This window comes from Camelus dromedarius, chromosome 10 (assembly GCF_036321535.1).
Source record: "Camelus dromedarius isolate mCamDro1 chromosome 10, mCamDro1.pat, whole genome shotgun sequence".
Taxonomy (NCBI): domain Eukaryota; kingdom Metazoa; phylum Chordata; class Mammalia; order Artiodactyla; family Camelidae; genus Camelus; species Camelus dromedarius.
In genome coordinates this window covers 54166244-54186848 of record NC_087445.1, presented here as the reverse complement: position 1 = coordinate 54186848, position 20605 = coordinate 54166244, and the positions used below count along the sequence as shown (strand labels likewise).

At 42.6% G+C, this 20605-nt stretch overlaps 1 protein-coding gene across 2 annotated transcripts in view; it reads left to right on the top strand.

Moving 5' to 3' along the window:
* Positions 1–8399: 8399 nt before the first annotated feature.
* The window catches only part of ABCA1 (ATP binding cassette subfamily A member 1), a 126746-nt gene continuing 114540 nt past the window's right edge, over positions 8400–20605 (top strand). Inside the window, exon 1 of one of the 2 annotated variants that reach the window (XM_031450123.2) lies at positions 8400–8686. The gene's annotated coding sequence lies outside the window, so the exon portion shown is untranslated. The remainder of the gene's footprint in view (positions 8687–20605) is intronic. The other variant, XM_010978696.3, reaches the window with a different exon arrangement.

Here is a 20605-nt window from a genome sequence, read left to right as displayed (position 1 = left end):
AAAGTGGTTTGGATCAAATTTTGGGCTCTTATGGGTTTGGATGTGTTCTTTGGTCTCCTTTTTAATTACCAAAAGGGGGTGTTGCTTCTGACCTCTTCGACTCTTCCCTGCTGATTTTATTAGGCCTTTGATACTGGTAAAGGGTGAGATTTTTGAGGAAGTGGTGTTGCTTTTGTTAGAGGTGGTAATGCCTTTTATTGCTTTGTGACTCAAGTTGTGTTCGGTCACAACCACACAAGTATGCCTTAAAATATCAGATTAAAATGAGCAGAAGTAGAAGTCAGGGATATGATCTTCAAGGAATGATGTGATTCTTATTATTGATGCCGAGGTGAGAGTTCAGCTATAGTGAATAAGGACTCTCATCCAGGTTTCACTTCACCAAGATTTAGGTAATTCATTGCCTACTACAGTCACATGCTCGGCCACTTCTCCCAGCACGTTCTCAGGGAGTATGATGGACTAGTGTCTCCCCTCCACCACACTCCCCCAAGAACTTCTAGGCCAGGGGCCACGAACTCAGAAGCCTATCTGTAGCAGCTGGGCAGGTACTGCAGAATAGTAAATCAGGCTGTTTAAGAAAAACAGGGATTAGTGGAGACTTGGCCAACCAGCGTAGAGACAGCATGTTCCACCTAGAGAGAACCTCTTTTCAACATAGGCCTTGGGTGGTCAGAGCCTCCACCCTTTCAATAGAAGCAAGACATAAAGATTTTTGTATGACATTTCCAATCTTGTCAACTATTTCCAATAAGACACCAACACACTTTAAGCCTAAACCATGTGTCAGAGAGCTGGATGTGGTAGTGGGCTGTCAGTGTGCAACTTCTGATAAAGACTGAAGTGCATAAATTTTGGGAGTCCAAAAGCCCGGTACTGATGGAGGCTGTTCTGAGGTCAGGACCAGCATGGACATAATCCCAGCAGTGAACAAGGGACTTTGAGGCACTAGTCTTCGGTGGTACTGCTGTGTGCCAGTGACAGAGCATATGGTTGCTAAAGATTAGAGCCTGATTGGCCTTTCTAGATCTCTGTGGGAGCCCCCAGGGCTCTGAGGCAATTCTGGGGGAGAGAGGGAAGGAAGGAGATCTCAAAAGAGATATATTGGACTTCCTGCTAATAAGCAAGTGGAGATTTGAGTAATTAAATAAAAGATGAAAAAGAGATATGACCATATTTGAACTCCAGGCTGGTGAAAAGCTTATGATCTAATTGAAAATAGCAATTAAAAAATCCACAAATGGGAATTTTGGAAAGAAGTCACACCTTTATAATGATAGTAACATAATAAATGGTAATAATAACAAGAGCTGTCTTTCATTCAGCACTTACCATATTCTGGGCACAGTACAAGCACATCACAAGTACTAACTCAAAAAATACCCCTAGTAACCCTGTAAGGTAGGTTCTACTATTATTTCCATTTGATAGATGAGTAAACTGAGGTACGGAGAGGTGAAGTAACATGTCCAGGGACACGCAGATATGTTATACAAATAAGGAATTTTCACTAACCACTGGACTGCCAGGATTAGCTTAAAGTCCTCTCACCCCCTCCTTTTTTTTTTTTTTTAAGAATTTGTAAACCTACTCACCAAAAAGTTCTAGCTGTCTTAACTATTTCATCTCTCCATACTCTCTTCTATCCTTCATTCTTCTAAATTATGCTAGGCTTTACTGTTTCCACTTGGTCATTTACGGTTTGCCTTTCTGTGGTCGTGAACTATCTCCTTCCACCACTTACGTAGAAACTCTGTTCTTAATGCATTTTTCTTAGGTAAAAAATAACAGATGCTTATCTTCGAAATTTTGTAAAATAACAGACACATATGAAAAAATTGCTTCTGACCCCACCACCCACAGAAAATAGCTCTTAATTTTCAGGTGGCATCCTTTCCATTCTTTTCTATGCACATATATTCAATGAAGAAGACTATACACATACTACTCACTATTTTTACCGAATATAAATCATATGTACACATAACTACAGCTCTGCTTTTTTTCAGGTAGCATTTATCATGAACCATTTCCCACATCACTACCTTTGAAAACACTATTTTTATTTTTAATGACTACATAGAATTCTATCATATGATTTAGCAGCATTTACTTTAGAATTTTTACACCATTAGATGATTCTCTATTTTAAAAAATGTTCATTCCTGGAGATAACATAGTAACAAATATTTCGAACATAAGCCTTTGACCACATTTTTGGATATTTCCTTAGGATCAGTTCCTCCAAGTAAAATGAGTGGGTCAAAACCTCTTAACACATGTTGCTACATTGCCTGTCAGAATGCTGGGTCAGTTCACAGGCCATGAACACCCTCGGTTTTATGACCTTTACTTTTACATCACTTCCCTCTTTCCTGAACTTCTAATTTGATTTCCTTAGATGTCCTAGGACTGGACCCTCCATTCAGCTTTCTTTTCACCTCCTAGTATTGGGTCCGCTGCCTCTCATCCCCAGATGTGAGGACTTCGGGCTGAGCCTTGTCAGGTGACGGATTCAACCCAGAGTAACCAGTTTTAAGGTCAGCTCTGTGGGAAGCCCCAGGCTTCTGCGAATGGAGCCCCTTCCCCACTGATTTACGTGTTTGTGGGTGATTCTGCACGTGTAGGTTTCTGGGCCAAGAAACAGTTAAGAAACTGCCCAGATTTCACCAGACCACGTCAGTCACCGGAGGTACTGCCATCCAGAAGGGAAAGGAAGGCCTGCTTCCATGGCACGGTCGCAGGACAGTTTGGAGGTCAGGACAGTTTCCTCTTTGAGGAGGCACAAACATTCACTGTGTCTAGACAATTTCAGGAGCCATGAAGGGCTGGTGCAAGGATGGGTTGAGCCAAGGCAAGACCATCATGGGGGACAACAGAGGGAAGACCACGCAGTCCTGTAGGAATCATCTCCAGAATGCTGATGGGAAAAGGCAGGCTTGCCTCTCTCTCTAGTGGCCTAGGAGAAAATGGAAATCTGGAACATTTCCTAGGATTTCTTTGTGTTTTTAATAACACTCTCTTATTAATATGTCAGAGAGAAGGAAAGCTCCTGGTTAAGAAATAAAACAGTCCCTCATCCCAGAAATCACAGTCAGGAATATGGATTCTTTACAAGTGTCAAAAAAGCACTCTGAATAAGGAGAGAAGAATGCAGATACACCACTTCTGTTCTAATAAATGCTTGATTTCCTTAAATCCCCAGAGTCCAATTATTTTCAAACTTCAGTGTACCGTCTGCCCTCTGAATCTATTGTCACACTTACTAACGGATCTGAGCTGAGCTGAGGGTATTCTCTGCCTATTAATTTGAGTGCATAAAAAATATCTAACTATAATATTTCTCTCTTTCTCTTTTTCACCTGCCCTTTACCCCATACCTTTTTATCTAATGAGGGAAGTGATTTCTAATTCTCTCTCTTCTCTGTCCCTTTTGACCACTGGTTCTAGAATAATAGCACAACAGCATAAGTTATTTAATCCTATCCGTCTCCTTCAATAATCTCACATAGGAAGACAGCGGTGGAGATGAGAAGGATTTCCAAGCAAGGAAACTGGGAGCAGAGACACAGAAAGTCTGTGGAATGAGGTGTGGGTTAGAGGGGAGACAGGGATGGAGGGGATGGAGGAGGCTTCAAAGCCCTTCTATGTCCTGTCTGCAAAGGACTTTGTAGGTCTTCTTAAGGGAACTTTGAGAGATTGTGTCTTCATAAGCAATGCAGAACCATAGGAAGTTTTGAGAGGGGGAGACATATGATTAGATACTTTTTTGTTTTTGTGTCGGTTTGCTTAGCTCTTTTATCTTCTGGCAAAAATCACTCCTTTGGTAGGGAAGATAAATAAGAAGAGGAAGAAACTAAAGGCAGGAACAGCAATTTGGAGGTTACCCAGCCTTTTGGCTTGGATTTAGGCAGTGGGGATGGAGAGAAAGGGCCAGATTTAGGAGATATTTAGGAGATCCAACTGACTTGACTTGGGTGGTTTTTAGAATGAGAAGAGAAAGATGAGGACAGAGAGATGAAAAGTTAAGCAAGTATGACTATCACTTCCCACAGTTGACGTGTGGATGATGATGTCATTAAATGAAATTAAAACATAAAATGCAGAAGGAGCAAGGAGATTTAAAGGGAAGATTAAACAAAAAAAATTTGGCTTTGGTTTTAGTTGCAAAATGTCCTGTTTACTGTTGTGCTGGGAAATGTTAAAACGGGCTTTGCAAAAAAAGAAAAAAAAAGAAAATCCTGACTGTATCAGATTTCAACAGTGTAAATATTCCCACCATGGGCCAATTTTAAGCTAGCCCCATGAAAGTCACCGATTGCAGAGTTGAGAAGAGATATGCACACACAGAAAGCTCTTCTGACCTGGAATGAGTTGATTCTAGCCCTCCACTGATTCTGCTGGATGTTCCGCCGAACATGGAGGGGCATGGTCCCGGAGCCCAGCAAGGAGGTGAGACCTGGTGATACAGGGTTTACATGAAGCCAAGGGAGTAGATCATGTAAAATTAAGAAGAGACAACTAGTATTAGAAAAAATATATATGTATACACACACACACACACACACACACGCACACATATACAGAAGAGTCAGGAAAAGAATGATTACAGAGGCAAGAAGGCCAAAAGAGAAGTAGATTCAGGAAATACAAGAGAAGAACCAGTTACAGGAAGGAAGGTGTGGTCTGTAGTGTCAAATACCGGAGATCAGGTAGCCCAGGGACTTAAAGGAGGTCATCATCGTCACCACTTAAAAGGTCTTTCTTTGCTTGAGATACTTTTCTATCTTTCTACCTGAAAATATTTTATAATGATGAAAAAGAAAAGCACATATGCCTCTCTCTCCTTTTAAGAAGGTCATTAATGAATTTGGACAGAACAAACTCAGAGTGGTGGGGGCCAAAGTTTGCCCACAATGGGCTGGAGAGTAATAAAAGAGAGAGATTACAGATGAAATCTTGTCAGCAGCTTGGCTCTTAAAGGCGGGACAGCTTGAAGGGAGGCAGGTTAGAAGAATGGCTTTTAAAAAGAATTATAACTCATTGATCAACTAGTAATTCAGGGGAATATATCTGTCTATAATCCAGGCTAACTTGTTGATCCCAGTGACAAGCAGAACACGTTACTCAAGTTCAGAAGCAGTAATGGTTTTGAATCTTACTTACGTGTCAATAGAAATCACATTAATAAAGAAGGGAATTGTATTGGTCCAATTAAATTGAATTTGTAGGTATTGAAAGCCTATGCAATACATGTTTTAGTCCACAAAAAATGGTGATTCCTTGTATTTTTTTATTTGAACATCTATAGCTTAAGAATTTGTTTCTGTGTCTAATCATGTATTCGAATGAAACTGACTCAAATATGAACTGTAGGTCATTTTATTCCTCCTTATATGAAAGAAGGATTACCTATTTTTTTCTTTAATTTTGGAGCACCTGTCATTCTCCAGAAATTCTCAAAAAACCCAGCTATTAGGTCTACCTAATTGTAACAAATTCTGCTTGAGAAGTTATTTTTAGAATACTTTCTGTTTTATTCTTCATTGACTTCTTGCAATACTCTTACTGTTTCAGCGTTTCCAGGAACCAAACAGTATGGTGTGCATACCAACCAAAAACACAAGTGTGGTGAAAATCACTTATATTTTAAACAAAGTGTATATGTACATTTATGTAGACCACTGAACAGATATTATGTATCAAAGCAATTTCCAAGCAAAGCCTTTTAGATAATCCCTAATTTAAAAGTCTCAGTAGAATGATAATTCCTAGCTCCATGACATCTAGCAGGGTCTCCAAGGCCGCAGCTGCCTGAAGGGCGATTCTGTAATTAGAAGGTGCCAGGGTCATCTCAGAATAGAACTTCAGACATCGAGGCTGTGTTGACAGAACCAGCCTCCCCGCAGCAACAAAGAAGAGCCATTCTACTTGTTTGGAAAGGGTCCCCTAAGATAGGGAGCTGGAGTTTTGGTGTTGGTGTTAGCAGGAACTGAAGGACTTAGAGGAAAGCTCACTGAAGCATATTCAGGAACAAGTCAACCTGTGACATTCAAGGGAGAGAATTCATATTTGCAGACTTTCTCATGGGACACATTCTCTTAGCCTCTAACTTTTGGAATTCAGTATTTTTGTCATACCAACCTGTCATACTTGCAAAGTATATGCAGACTTATGTCCTTGTGTTCCTTGGTCAAATCACTCTTTGGAGGCTTGGACTCTTTTGTTGGTAGAAATCAATGTCACTAATTAACATTTCAAACTTTACAGTGTGTTTATGTTTTCACTGCAGAGCTGAGCAGATTCTTGATACCACCAGTTGTTCTTAGTTAAAAATGATCAAGTTTGGCTTTGGGGCCATAGAGTTATGTATTTAGAATCAATGGTTGTCCTCTGTCTGGGGCTTTCATCTCCCTCCTGGGCTCACATCCTTTCCCCAACATCCTATCTTTGTCTCATTCGTACAGGGCTTTCAGTCACTCATTCCGCAGGAGAACAATCTAAGGGATTATTTTAATAGGAGTGCTCTTGGGGACTCTAGCTTTCAGTTCCAAAAAGAATGATTTTGGTGATGGGATTCTAAGCACTGTGATTGGTGGATGGTGGGGTGGGACAGAGGATGGAGAGTCAGAGACTCATTCCCCCAAATCACACTTGGAATGGTCACACCTCTTCCAGTAGCTTTCCTTTATATTTAGAGGGTCAGAGAGATTACTTTGAATTCTTTGCTAGACTTGGAGTTGTAAAATTTTGGCATGGGAAAACCTTTCCAAGTGATGGCTTACCTGAACACGACATTAATAGTCAGCTACTAACACCCTCTTTGTTTACAGTGCTGTTACTCCCAGGAGCTCAAATGAACAAAATTCACTTTCAGAAAGCCCCGTGAGGCAGGGAGAGCATATATAGTCTATTTTTACCAATGAAGAAATGGAGGCAGAAGGTTGGGGATCATGTTCAGTCAAATCTGACCCCAGCACCCAGTCTCTTAGGCAGGGTTGTCCTTTGATTTAGGCAAGGGGGGTTCTTCTCCTGTGTCCTGGGCTTCAGAAGGCTTGGCTCTGGCCTGCCTCAAATTCCATCTCTTCCTAAGGGTGAGCAGTCCACAGGACCAACGGGCTATGCCACCAGAGTTATGAGTAGCCAGGACCTCAGAATTCCATGCCCTAAATCCCCGAAATGCACTTCCAGGGCCTGCATGGGCCTCCTCACTGGATCTGTCCTGAGTGTTGACAGAGCTACTGACAAGTGGTTCTGGGCTCAGACTGTAGCCTTGACGGTAGTGTGGAGGGGGGCCGGTGCAGCAGGGGGCCTACATGTACACAGAGGTTCTTCTGGAATAGAATGGAGCTGGGGGTGGGGATAGTAGTGGTCTGGTATTGGCTCTCCTACTCCACCACTTTCTTGCGAAAACTCAAGTCAAAGCGTGAGGAGTCTGAATGTGAACCTGTCCTTCCAGGTTGCTCCAAAGGTATCTCTCAAGGTTGGAGGCACTTATTTTACAGTTTATTGGCTTGATTTATGAGTTAAATATTTAGACTTAAAGTATGTGGGCCTCCATTTGTACACTTGCTTCTGTTCCTCATACATTATGGGCCGTCTTGCTCCTGACTGTCAAAGCCAGAGCCAGAGAAAGAAGTTGGAGAACTGGAATGTTTATGCAATTTTACACGATCTCCTTTATGCGATTTAGCTGCACTTCGCGAATCTGTAGAAACAAAAATACAAGCCATGTATATTTATCTATCACTGGGATGCTGACCAATATGATGAAACTAAAAAGGTCCACATTGTTCCGTTTTTTGTGGTCTCTTTCCTCCCCCCAGTTTGCCAAGACAAGGAACAAGACGCTTTTCAGGGGTCCTCCCAGGGACCTAGGAGGCCCACGCTGGGAGGCAATAAGTCACCTTTTGATTTCCAAATTCAGGGTTTGTGGTTGGAAACAAAACCAGCCGGTTATCCAGACAACTGTCCACCTTCTCCCACATCCTGGGCATTTGAAGGGGAAAAAGGACGAAAGAGTTTTCAGTCTCGCGTTCTCCGTCCCTGCCCCCCCCTCCCAGTCCCTCCAACTGAGTAAAGGAACAAAGGAAACAAAAATTGCTGAAAGCACCAGTTTAGTGGAAGCGATTTCCACCGGTGCTGTTGGCTGCCCGGAAGGAGGATGAGGCAGTTTGGCGGGCGCAGCCCCACGCCACGCGTTTTGCTGTGGTCCTGGGCCGCCGGCCTGGCGGGGGCAGGGCGCTCCCCGACTTGAGCCCTCCTGCCCCAGCCCTGCTAGCGCGGCCGGACGTCGCCCGTTTAAGGGGCGGGGCGAGACTCCACGTGCTTTCTGCTGAGTGACTGAACTACATAAACAGAGGCCGGGAAAGGGGGCGGGGAAGAAGGGAGAGAACAGGCTTTGACCGATAGTAACCTCTGCGCTCGGCGCCGCCGAATCTATAAAAGGAACTAGTCGCGGCAAAACCCCGGTAATTCCGAGGAAGAGTGAGTGCGGCCAGGGCCGGCAGAGCCGCGCCGACACCTCTCTCCCCGGGCGCAGGTAGTCAGGGAAGGGGGCACCGCGCGACCAGTGTCACCACAGACAATTTCTCCGGGCGCTTTGTTCCTTTTTCTCCTACTTTGACCCCGAAGGATTTTTCTAGGGGTGGGGGAAGAGAGACGCAAACGCGAAAGTGGAAAACAGGTAAGAGGCGATCCAGTGACTTGGGGTTATTGTTTTGCTTCGGGGCCGAGGGGACTTTGGGGAGCGCTGGGTTTCGGGGTCTGGAGTCCGAACTCCCATCTCCTCGCCTCCTGCAGTGCAAACGGGGCGGGGGGCGGCGTAAATGGGGGAAGGACGTCCTAGGACGAGCTCTGGCGACCCGGAGACGGCACCGCTGCGCTCGGTGCTGGCCCGGCTGTGGAGCCCCGGGAGCATCTCTGTGCGCGGAGACCTGGGCGCAGTACCTGGGGCGCAGTGGACTCGGGGGCTTCTGGTGGTGCTGGGCGCGCTGCTGTCGGAGTGGGGAGAGTGGCAGGTCTGGCACTGAGCTCTTCCTTTTGTTCGGAAGCGCCTGAGCCGGCTGGAAACCTCTGTGCCTGCGGGTCGGTCGGCGCCCACCGGCACGAATGCCAGCCGTTGGTTCCCACTTCGTTCTTAAGGAGCTGGTCTGAGTTGGGCTCTGACCTGGGGATCGGACCCGTGCGCCCCCGGACTGAAGCGACGCGTTTTTGTTCCTCAAGAACTCGACTGGGATGTGTCCCAAACCGGGTCCATGGGCTATTGCTCATTTGAGGCCTCAGGGGTTTGTTTGACCTGAGGTCGTGCCCCACGGTCTTCAGGCGCTCCCCGGAGCTGGCATCCCTGGCGCAGCGGGAGGACGAGTTTTGTTTCTTTAAAAAACGTTAGACTTAGAAGGAGAGCCTGGGGAACCTGGAGCCGAGGTGCCCAATCCTCCGCCCCCCATCTTCCTGCCCTTTGCTGCTTGTCTCTTGGGGCAGCCTCAGTCCGGGCACGGATGGGGAAGCTGGGGCGAGATGGTGCAGCGGAATGACCGAGAGTAACCCCGGCGGGCGGTGCAGAACTCGGAGCTCCGCCGCCGGGCTGGGCTCCGCGGTGGGGGGAGGGAAGGCTGGGCGCCGGCTGCCGGTGGCCACGGGGGGACTGGCCCACAGCGCCTCCTGGCCGGTGGCCTGGGAATCGCCCCTTTGGCCGAAGTGGGGCCGGGCTCTACAAGGCTTTGTCGCTCTCAGGATCCGACCGAGATCCGGTGAAGACGGATGGTTGCAGACTGGGAGGAAACCTGGGGCATCAGGCAAAAGCTCGTCTGTTTTGCTGTTGTTGTTACAAAGGTTCCCGACTCCCAGAGCGTTGCTAAATGGAAGGTTCTTGGGGCTTGGGCCAGTACTAGGGTTGTGTGTAGATGCCTCTTTTAAAACACTCATCAGAAAGACGGGAATAAACAAGATAAAAGGAAAAAAAGCAGAGAGAGACACACACAAAGACAGAGACACACAGCGAGAGAAGGGAGAAACAGAAAGAAAGAACAGGAAAACAAAGGGAGGGAGGGAGGAAGGAAGGAAGGAAGGAATTTGGCACTGGAAATAATTGGCTTTTATTTTTTGTGGCATTGATATCATCTTTTAAAACCAAGACTTTTCAGTGACACCGCACAAAGTGAGTGGGTGGTATATACACTCGTGTGATAGAAGACAAATTTGGTATTTTGAAAATTTCCTTCGTGATAAATATTAGCAAGTCACTTTCTAAGGTCTGATACCTACCTCCCCACAAAGAGCACCTCACAAAATTTTCCAAATTCAAAAGCAGTTTATTTTGGGACCCAAACCTGAGTTTTTATCTTCTCATACAAACTTTAAGTCCCAACTAAAAAAAGTACTTAATTTCTCATCTCAACTTTTATTTCAGTCCATTTTCCTCATATCTACCACAAAAATAATGGAGGCTTTCTGTTGTTTATAGCTTGAGACACTTCTCCCAAGTCAAAGAAAGTGTGAAAGTGTGGAGAAGGTTCTAGAGTAGAACCTCTTCAGATGGTACAGAAATTTTCAAGTACCAAGTTTCCATTTGACAGTCTGTCACGCAAGTGCTCCTATAAAGAATTAAATTAATTCATGATAGAGTTTTCGGAAAACATTGCATACACAAACAAATTGGTATTTACTGGAGAAAAAGCAGGAGAATCAGAGTTATAAGCCTGATGACCACAGTCCATTTAAGGGGTAAGACTTGCTATTGTAGTCAGAATAATTCATAAGCCCGCTTGCAGGGATGAGCCTGGTGTTCCAGAATGATGTAACTGATTGTGAAGGGGACACCTGTGATATGCTGTCTCCCCTCCAGATAAGCATTTGAAATCTCACCTCTTATAAATGTTCAGTTTACATCTAAATAGAGGCCTGGAATGGACCCTGGGCACAGTTTGGCTTAGGGCATATTTATAGTTCATGTGAGACAGTGATTAGTCTTGGATTGGAAAAGGGTGATTAGAGCTTGGTTGTTTTCAACCTCTGCTTTAGGAAGTCTTAATGCTTACATGATTAAACATGAATGAAACCGAATGAAACTCAGCAACAAAGCTTTTTATTATCTTCTGTAGTATTTACCTTACATGGAGAGAAGTTGGAGTATTTTTCTTTTTGGGATCTTCCTTTCCATAAACCAAGTTGCTTATGCTATATTCATAGTGATTGTAGATTGTTAATATCTTTGCTATTTCAATTTTTAGCTCTTAAAATAATTAAATGGATTTTAGACTCTTTAATCATGAAACTCTTGGGAATATAGAAAATATCAATGGCTATGTGGCTTTTGCATTTCTAAAACATTGTCAAATCCAAATACATTTTTATTTGCAATCTAGATATTAAAGAAGTAATGCAAGTATAATGTTCCTTATGGTCAATTACCTCAGTATCAAATTTTAAAGATCTTCTTGGGAGGGTAAAGCGAGGGCTTAGCATGCACAAGGTCCTGGGTTCAATCCCCAGTGTCTCCATTAAATAAATAAACAAACCTAATCACCCCCCCCCAAAAAAGTTGGACCAAAAAAAAAAAAATCTTCCTGATAATTTATTTTAATTTAATGATTCTCGGAGAGAGCCTACACTAAAAACTGAAACCCTCTCCATACCTGCATGTGGAAATAATTGTAAGTGCCCAAATTGCTGCAGTATTTCTTTAGTAGACACTATTAAATAGCACTGTGTGCCAAATACTAATCCAAATGCTTTTCAGATATTAATTTAATCTTTACAACAAACCCATTTATTGTCCCTATTTTGCACATTAAGAAGCAGGTTAACTAACATGTCCTGGGCCACATACCTTGAAGGCGGCAGTGCTAAGATTTGAACCTGCCAGCCAGCCCCAGAGTTCTTTGACTCACACTCTAAGCAGTGAGATGGTGCAGTTTCAGCTGCTGTGATCAGAGGCCTTTCCGGGGTTTCTCACTGTGTTCTCATACATTCATCTGCTCTAGCCCTTATCAGAATCTACAGCCTGTATCAAATCTCCCTTGTTGCTCTGAGTGGACTAGCCAAATTCTCTTCAGCTTGTTGGGACATTTGTTGCCAAGGGCTTGCAACACCATGGAAAGGACAGACAATAAAATTTCCTCAACTCTAATTCTTTACTTGGTTTAAAATGAAAAATTTACTATTGTTTTAGTCAAATATTTGTGAGTAGGTCTATGATCTCACAATGTTTTCCTGTGTGATACCTAGAAAATGGAATAATAGAAGATTTGGCTTTAAAAGTATAAGGAACAAAAGAAAAAGAGAGAACTATTAGGTTAGCTGTCAATCCTAACTTTGGCGAATGCTTAAAAATTGGTTATAATACAATACAATTTCTGCTTATTCTATCCCTAATTATGTCATGGACCTTCTGAAATAAGCTATTTCTCTGTTACTGCCATTACTGTCTAGGTATCAGACATCAGATTTAGCTTTTTTTTTTCGGCATCCTTCTCTGAAAGTAAATGCAGTTTCAGAGTCTGCCTAAAAGTGAAATAAGATGGGAAACTCTTTTCTTACTAAATCGATGTAGCACATTAGAAATAAACTCTTAAAAACATTTCTTCTTGGAAGAAAGTTACATTTATTGTTGCTTTACTGTATGCTGGGTGTTGTTTTAAGCATTTTACATGTAATCAGTTCATTCTCACGAGAACCACATGAGGTGGGTTCTGTTATTACCTTCATTTTACAGATGGCGAAATGGAAGTATAGACGAGGTTAAGTAGCCTGATCATGGAACTTTTAAGTAAGTAACAGAGCTGAGTTTGCATCCCAGGCAGTTAGTTTGGTTCCCATGAAAATACCAACATCAGGGTAAGGACTTTGTTAAAAAGCCAGTTTTGACAAATGAAATACTAGCAAAAGGCAAACAGAGTGAGTCTCCCTTTTCATTTAGATGTTTTCACCTGAAGATAGTTCCCTGGATAGGTAACCAGCATAGATGTTGTTGGACAGGTACATTTTAGAAATATTTGAAGCCAGAGAAAGCAAATCTCGTATGTAAAATTGCTTTCAGATGGATCCTTCGGTTACCTTGCATTCTGCTGAGACGAGAAACCATATTAAAGGAAAGAGCATTTACTCCGAGGCACAGCAGACTTGGTTCCTAAAACAAAATCAAGTGTGAAATCCTGCCTTTTTCCATTTTGAAAATCTACTTTAAGACCTCATTTGAATGCCATCCTTCTCATAATCTCTCCTGGATTCACACCTTCCTGCCAACACTGAGTTAAAATTAATTATCCCCTTCTTTTTTGCTCCCATAGGATTGGCTCCCACAGCCGTATTCATGCCATGTGTTTGTGTTTTTTGTTACAGTTAACATTTATTTGTCTTCTTCTTGAGTGTATGCTTTTCCAGGAGGAGTCTTTGAGTCATTCTCCCAGTCCTTAAGTCACCCGCCCTGCTATGGAAGAGGGTTCAGTGAATGCTGACTCAAACAAGTCAGAGAGAATGGGAAACTAATGTTTGTTTCCTGTATTCTGAAAGATGAATTAGAATGATGGGATAACCACAGAAAAGCATTAGAAACAGAATTATATGAGAAATAACTGTAGTTTAGGTTAGGTTTATGATAGATTGAGAAATATTAGTATGTAAAGTTATTTAGGCCAGTTTACTTTTTGTAGAACAAACAATTCTGACTCCACTCAGTTTCGTTTCTCTTTTTGAAACAGCTGTGATTTGAGAAGATGCTGTAGGCTGTGACATTTCACACTTAAGTACTTTTATTTGCACATGAACTTATTTTTTAAAATAAGAATGAGATAATTCACTAATTTAGAATTTAAATACTTAAAAATCCAAAATAAACTTTTATGTATAGGATCTATTTTTTTTTTCATTTTTGTGTGTATGTGTGTGTGTATTTGTTTAGAATTACAGCATTTTCTATGCCAAATCCAACTTCCAAGAAGCATTTGGAAGTTAAACAATTTTCTTTGGCTAGTCTTGAAGTCAAGATGTTTTATGATAACTGGTGTTCTCTCTCTCTCTTTTGTTTTTCTTTTTCAACTGGAGGTACTGGGAATGGAACCAAATACCTCAAGCATGCTCATCATGCAATCTACTAACTAAGCTACACTCCCGCCTGATAACTGGTGTTTAGTACGGGACACTTCCTAGGAAAAGTTTTGTATATATAAAACCAATCAGTGGTTATCGTTTATTGGGAGAGGATTTTTGACTACTTGGAGAATATGATGAAAGCTATTGACTGTCTCATCAGAAAAAAAATATACATAAGCATGTACACTTCAAATTTTACATATAATTATATACAATTTGACATGTGATTATATTCTACACATAATTCCAGAAACCTACTAGAAGTCATGTGACCCTGGGCAAGTTGTTTTACTTTTCTGAGATTTAGTTTCTTGTTGATGAAAGGAAAGAGGCTGAAGGACATGACTTTTAAAGAGCCCTTCAAGCTTTTATATCCTCTCACCCTAGGTCTGTATTTAGGAAAGAGGGTAATTCTTTGATGGGAGCTGCCTAGAAATGTGTCCTGAGGGACAGGCTCAGCATTCGTGTAATAGATCATGTGGATTTTGAGAGGTAGAGTGGAAACACCCAGGGACTGCATAAGAGCCTTCTGTTGAGAGTGATGATGGAAGAAATGAAGATGATGGGAGGAGAGGAAGGAGGAAGAGACAGAGGTGATGGAATTACCTGTTTATCTGCATTGGGTGGACGAAGACTTGAATCATAGAACCAGAGGGGGAGTTTCATCTGAAATGGAAAGGTTGGAGGGTTGGTTTATCTCAATAAATTTCAATGGAGCAAACATGCTTTAGTGAGACACAATGAGACATTGTTCTTGGCTCCGACTCACCATCTGGAGAATTTCTCTGAAATAAAATATTCATTTGGACCCTCCATCCTGGACATCTCCATTTTGGGGTATAGGTTTTGCTCTGTATATTATAATTCTGTTAAGCCCATATGTGATAGAAAAAAGGCTAACTGACTTTTAAGACTCATTCATCCTCCAAGAAAGGATAAGAATTTGACTGACCTTATAAGGATATTTCTAAGTATCTCAGAAAACTCTCATTGGAGGTAGGTGTCCAAGCCACAGAGTTGTCAAAAGCATTGCCCTGAATTTGTTGTTTCAGAGATTATAACAGATTAGGACTCGACGAAAGAAGGGAAAAAAGGAGGAAGAAGTTTCAGAATTGGGGTGGGCTGGACAGGAGGGAGGAACTGCTAAGAAATTGTCTGGGTTTCACAACCCTATTTACACTTGCTTCGCAACATTTCTGTAGGATGCCTGGCTGGGAATAATTGTTTTTGCCAAGAGTCAAACCAGGATTGTTTTCTCAAAGAAGCAAATCCCCAAGGGGATGACAGCCTGAATTCGATTGGATCTGGTATTTAGATGATCCAAGTTTGACATAAAAGCAACACTGAAGAAAGCTGCAGCTTTCCTTGGAAAGGCAGAGAAAGTGAAGGCCCAGAATGATGATTTTAGATTGATGTGTAGACTCTTTTCCACTCCCAGATGCAGGGATTGGGATGGAAGTGACAGTTTACCTTAGCTGGGGTGAGGTGTGATTTCTGGTACTGGAAGAAGGAGGGAAGAGGAATATGTAATATTTTTAAAATATGTATATATGTGCATGTTTATGTATCTCTCTATATATACACATACATATATACATATATATATATATCTGTCTATGGCTAATGTACAAAAACACCATTAAACTGAAATCCATTTCTTCAGCAAACATTTTTCAAACACCATGTAAAGTACTAGGGGCTGAACAGATGTTGAAAGACTTTGAAGTTTCTGCTGCCACCATGATGATCTTTAGCTTGGCATGCGGGGCTTTTTGAAATAAGACTGACCATTTTGACAGCTTTGTCCTGGAGTAAGAGGCGTACTCGGATTCTCCCCAGTGATTAGCGCATCGTCTGGCGCAGGAACTATTTGTTAACGGACTTTCCTGCTATGCTTTCCCTCTTTTCTCTGATTTCTACTTGAAGAACCCCTTCCTGCTACTGTTTGGCTCCTCATCGTTCTGGGATCTCACATCCGTCCTTTGTGGTTGGCTTTTGTTTGCACGGTGCCCTTTAGTCTTACTCGTCACTGTCTGAAGTTTTACCCATCGAGCGTGGGTGGACGAGCACAGCCCAGGCTGGGCCTTCCCCCTGTTACCCGGTTTAGTCCTCGCCGTAACCCTGAGATAGGTGGCGTGTAAACCATTCAAGTTATTTCAACTGACTTACACTTTTGTAATCATCAACACATATATCTTAAAAAGTTAACCTTGCACTGGTCCTCTACATTGAAAACTGATAATCCGTTGTCTCAAATAAAAGGTAATTTTTTAAACAATTAAAAAGAAAACAAATTTTTTTTAAACAGCCTATAAAATAAACTTGCTTTGTGAAGGCACAAGCTGACTTTGAGACTTGCTCTCACTTTGTTAAAAAAGGAAAATTAGCATATGTTAAAGAGGCGTCGAAGAGAAAACCAAACAATTCCCCTTGATATAATACAGTTTTTTAAAGGCTAAAGAAGTGGTGAATGAAAATGAATATATGTATGTACATGTATGACTGAAACATTACGCTGTACACCAGAAATTGACACATTGTAAACTGACTGTACTTCAGTTAAGAAAATAAAAAAGAATTGCTGAAAAGAACATTTTCTCATTGTGTGATTGTTGTATACTGTGTCCATCCCCTAAAGTCCTCTAAGTTCTTGTGTAACTTTCCCGCATTTGGGGAAATACTAAGGTTGCCCCATTTTTCAGGTGGTGCACCCGATACAGAGACTAGTTAAATAACTTGTTCGCGGTTCATCTATTTCGGTAACAGCAGGGCCAGGGGTTCGAGCTCAGGTCTGATATCCAAGCTCCAGGCAGTGTTCTTCGAACTCAGTAGATCTACTCTAGTCTTTGCTTCCTGCTCTGTGGCTCACAGGGGTAGGATGGCTTACCTGAATTCACTCCCCAGTTGTCATGAACTGGAACTTAAAATCTCAGCTTCTTGCCTTTTTAATCCAGGCTTCTTACTACTGTCCCAGAATTTAGGGTAATATTTACAGTGTCCTTTTGGGAGAGAAAAAAAAATTGTGTTCATAAAAGTCTATCCTTTCAGCTTACAATGGATACTGAATCTTTGACTATTGGACTGGCCTCGGTTATTTATTCTGTCTGTTGGTCCAATTTGAATCTTAATGGGTTTTTCAATCAGATTTTTTTTTCCCTCTCTCAAAAATTGCTCTTGGGTTATAAGTTCGAATCAGAAGGAAACCTCCACAGAAGTCCTAAAGGTTGGGTCTTTCCTGAGGACTGTTTCCTTTATGCAAAAGTACAAAACCTTTTGCTAATTTTGGCTGTTTAGGATTAATTGTGATTAAAGATAGGTTTTTTGTTTGTTTTTACTTTAAATGATTGTGTTAATTATAGTAAGGACCTTGAGTTCAAGATAAAGAAAGCCTTTGGTCAAGCAGTGTTTATTCAGTCATCAGTCCTGTTGTAAGATTTGCAAATTTAGTGGCATTAGTCCAACTTTACAGTTTCTAACTCCAGTCCTATTTCACATGCCCATGAGGCTTTCTCCTCTGCGGAGCACATGGAGGGCTGTCTGACACTTGGTTCCAGTGCCCTCCATTAAGGGAGCAGATGTGCCCCTGGAGGCTGCAGAGACCAGCAAGGCACTCTGTCCTTAGGCAGAGTTCCACTGGGGACTTGGTGCTCCCCTGGTGTAGACACTTAGCACATGGTCGCTTGGGAGATGAGAGTGTGTGCATTTTTAAATGCCACTATAAATCACAGTTGAAAAGAGGCCAGCAGGGGTTCCACCCAATAGTTTAGTTTCATCTTTCCTTGAGCACTTTTTTTTTTTAATCTGGCACATAAAATGTTTGATTTGTGAAGATCTTAATGACAGTAGCTCTTTCTGGAAGGAATACTCAGAATCTTGATAATATGGGTATAGTACAAATCAATTTCTTCTGGGAAGACCCTCCCAGGCCTCAAATAATGGAGTTCATGTTGCCAGTGTTTTTTTGAAAAGGGGTAACATCGTTCATTTTTTGTTTTTCAGAATCACACATCCGTGAATTTAAACTTGTGATCTTATTCCTCTTTCTTAATTCAGCGAGGCAGCTAGCCAGCAGAGGGGTTTGTTTTGGTTGTTACAGAGAAGGAATTCAGTTATGAAGTTCAGTTACGAAGTGGGGCTTAGACCCTGTGCCTCTGTGCCTGCCCTGGAACCCCTACCAGGTCCTCACTACCTAGCCCGCTGGTCCTAACCAGGCTGCGGGAGTGGAGGCAGTGCAGACAATGACATGTGCCCACACTGCCTCAAGAGCTGGCTGGGGAGAGAGGACGTTCTGGAGAAGGTGGCTGGGTTTGGTCACATACGCTGTGAGCTGAAACTGGACAAGAGCCTGGAGATGAAATAACTTGTTTTGGCAGAGGTAAAGGGACTAAAGTGTTGCGGTGGAAAAATTGTATCCAGGTGTTGGTATGCTTCACTGAGTGAGTTCTTGACTTGAGCCATGGGTTTAGAGCTCAAGGCTTCTGACCAGTGCTGCCAGTCTTAGATTTGGGGTTGAACTCCTAGGGGAGGTGTTCTTGTTAGCTGGCATGTTTTCAGGGCTCCTAGAGCCTCAGTCTGGCACATCACAGATTCTCCTTTGCTCACATGAAGTTAGTGAAAATGAACGTCCTTCCAAACAAATTAGAGTGGCTTTGAGGAAAACCAAATTAAAAGCACTCCTGTTTCACTCGTGTTTCTTTCAACACAGCTGGAAATTTTGTTATGGTTTCAGGCTATATGAACCTGTATTTTCAATGACGTTTTGATTTGTTACCATAGTGAACCTGCTTTACCTAATTTTTGTCATCTCTGAGAGCTGACTTCAGGGACCTTCATTCCACACATGTTTATGAGCACCGAATCATCCTGGGCCCTGGGCTCAATGTGGCAGAGGATAGGAAGATGTTGAGACACGGTAGCTTGCTGCACCCAGCTTACAATTTAGCAGGGATCTCCAGAGCAGTTGGTACACTGGAGAAGATTGGAGGGAAACCTGAAGGGATGGAGGGATTGTAAGGTCCAGGTTGCAAACAGGTAACTGACCCAGAGGTTGGAGAAGTGGAGTGGAGAAGAAAACTGAGCTGGGTGCCGAAGATGTGGAGGAAGGCGGCTGTGTGCCTGTGTGGAGAATAGGAGCCGACTGGCACCGGTGTGGGAGAATAGTGGATGGTGGACACTCCCCAAAGCGGGGTTTATGGTAAAACAATGGCAGAGGTGGCACCGGGATACCAGTGCAACCCTTACTCATCTCCCACTGAGCTCGGCACTGCAGAGTTCCAGTGTGCTGTGGAAAAGCCTTTGGGGGAGATAGTACTGTTTCTGGACAGGAGAGAGAAGAGAGATTCCTTTAATAAACTTCCCACTTGGCGCCCCACCCTTGATGAATGCTTTACCCTGGAAAGTCAGCAGCACTAATCATTGTAATAGCTGCCCTTTACTGGGTACCTGCTTTGTTCCAGGAACTGGCTAAATGTTTTATATGCATTATTAGTTCTATTTTATGGAGAGGATACAGGGACTCAGAATCCCTAGGGTCCCAGAGCTGGTGAGTAGCTGAGTCAGGATTCAGACCTGGCTTTCTCTAACTCCAAAACCTCCCTTCTTTCTACTGAGCCAGTTAATTCAAGAACATAAAAGAGTTAAGGATGTCTGGGGGAGTTTGCTGCACGGTGGTAGCAGAGGCCCATGGGAAGGGGGTAGCAGTGAAGGGATTGGGGTTTGTCCCCGAGTCCTTTGAGCACTTTTATAAAAATAAACTCTTGAGGCAGAGAGAAGGTTGAACATCTGAAGATGCTGACCCTTCAGAGATGTAAACCAAACAAAATGGTTTTTGCTGATACAGTCACTAAACCTTTTATCCTAAAATTCTCTTAGAAAACCTTCCTACAACAAGAGGGAATATTATCTAGTCCAGTTTTTCTGCAAAGAAAGGATTGCTCATGGAGGCTGGCTTGCTTGTGTTTCTGAATAACTCAGGGTGTTGGTGACTTCGATAGTTCCTTCCTTGCATGTCCCTCTTATTTTGGCATTATGCTTGTGGTTGAGAAAATTTGATTTTGTTTTCTATGACATATAATGTTGGCATGTATTTCATTTCTAGGGGAAAGGTTCCTTTTTCCTATGTGCTCCATACTCCCAACCAGGGAAAAAGCAAATAGTTGTATTGTTTGCTGAAGTCTTCCTTTGAAGGTTGCTCTGTGTTTGTTTTGTGGAAATCAGCAGGGGGAGAAGGGCTCTCTCTAACATTTGGTCAGAATTTCTCCATAGTTCTGCAACGATGAAACAAGAACTCGGTTATGGGACAGATTTGCTTTCAGAAACCCTGGCTCTTGATTGTTTTAGAAGTCCTAGAGAGAGACTGTTGTAGCTGGTAGCAACTGGCATGTTGAGAGTGATAAATGGGATCTTTGGCTGTCCCAATTTCAGTGACATGATAGAAATAGATTTAAAGCTTTGGAATCTCCTTTAAAATAGAATTGTTGACAGCATGAAGAATGATGCTTCTCAAAGGCTGGTT